Source organism: Lonchura striata, chromosome Z, assembly GCF_046129695.1.
Source record: "Lonchura striata isolate bLonStr1 chromosome Z, bLonStr1.mat, whole genome shotgun sequence".
Taxonomy (NCBI): domain Eukaryota; kingdom Metazoa; phylum Chordata; class Aves; order Passeriformes; family Estrildidae; genus Lonchura; species Lonchura striata.
In genome coordinates this window covers 76632049-76633983 of record NC_134642.1, presented here as the reverse complement: position 1 = coordinate 76633983, position 1935 = coordinate 76632049, and positions in this window count along the sequence as shown.

Below are 1935 nucleotides of genomic sequence, written 5' to 3'. Positions count from 1 at the left end.
CTTTCTTTTTTTTATCTGAGCACTATAGATACTATTGTAGAAACCACTAACATTTTTCCATTTTCAGGTACGCTTTGTATCTAGTCTTAAATGCTAAGAACTTAAACTTCTGTTATGGCTTTAGATACTGTCTCAGAGTAAAGCAGTTTATAAAAGCTGAGTAAATCTTCTGCATTTTTCTGTAAATTGCTTTTTGGTGACACAACCATCCCAAAGATATTCTCTCTTCCTGTCCCTGTAGGTTTCTCCTAAAATCTGTACACTAGTAAGTTCAACCCAATTTAATTTCCTTGATTATTCAATTCCCTAATTAATTTTCAGATTAGACCTACATTGGACACCACAATGTACCCTTCTCTCCAGTTTTCTTAAAAATGTTGTTGGCTTCATCTGAACACACTTTTTTTTTCATATCAAGATCCGCTAGCTTCTCTTTTTGCCTTCCGTTCTGTCACCTTCCTGTGGTGATAAAACAACACCACCAGTTGGTAGAGTGACAACTAGATGAAGGTAACAACAAACCTAGCTGATCTGACAGATGAAAGGAGGTTTTAATGTCTTATTAGCAGGATAAAAATTAAGCAATTTCATGGGTTACTCTTACTATACAAGCATGTAGGCACTCTAGCAAAGATCAGGATGTTATTTCAAATTGCATGTCCCACTTTACTATAATTAGGAGGATACAAAAGAAAACAAAAAAATGGAAACACAAAAATAAGTTCCTTTAAACTTCCTGGTGTGCCAGCAGGTTTAGGCACATTCTTAGACCTCTCATGAAACAATATTATGGATTAAAGCCTGAAATTATAATTAATTTCAGGTCTTGAGATCAAGTGACCAACAGAGGAATGCTTCACTGGGAAGTAGCTTTCTGCACTCCCCTGGGCTTGGGAAGGTCACTTCTGGCTGTGGATGTGGGACAGCACCTTGGAGGGACCCTGAGGTGTCCAAGTAGGAGGATGGAGAAGACCCAGGGAAGTCCATGCCCCTCCAGCTCTAGCCACCACACACTGTCCCTACAAGATGCTGCAGAAACAGCAATAACAGCTAATTTTCCATTTTCAACCTATCTATTTGAATAAATAGAAACATATTCTCTTGTCTAACTTGTTTTTTTTTACAGAAGAATGCCTCCATTAAGTTTCTGTGTTGTTACATAAATACTAGAAAATGTGTGCTTGTATCTAAGAACAAGTTGGGAATTCAAGATGATGCCCTGGCTGTCACTCTGAAATCACAGTCACTGCTGATGTCTCTGGTTTCAATGTCTTGGACTCTTTAAAGGGGAAGGATTTTCAGGACTAACTTGTACTGCCCAGAGATGAACATCAGTAGTGAAAGCTCTCAGCCTGGATCCCCAGACTCTCTCCCAGTTATGTTTGTGGAGATGAGTCAATTTATACTAAATGCAAACAAACTCAGACTTTCTTATGCCATTCACAAATTGTCACGATTGATGTCTGCAGCTGAGTCAATGTGTTTCATGACTGGGATCTCCGGCACGTGGAAACTTTCTGAGGTACAGGAAGATAATAATACTTCAAAAGGATAGCATTTGTATGCGTCCAGAGGTTCTGTTGTGGGCAAATCATATTGCCTCAAATGGGAAAGTACCGTATCCGGTACATTTTGCAACTTTTCCCTTTTTGCAACACTTAGAACATTTTAAAGTCTTTGGGATTGTCCATTTTCTCAAAAGGAACATTCCTGTTGGCTTTTCTGAGTTGGTTGATATTTTTTTCGTGACGCCTGTTTCTGTTTTCCCCCTCGAAGGAAGGCCGCAGAGCGCAGGCCGGCCCCGCGGCGCAGGGAGCCGCTGAGGGCCGCGGCAGCGCGGGCGGGCCGGGGCGGGGCCGGGCCGCCCCGCGGCTATTTAGCGAGCGCTGGCGCGGGGGCCGCTGGCAGCCGCGGCCGGCCAGCGCGTTGGGGGTC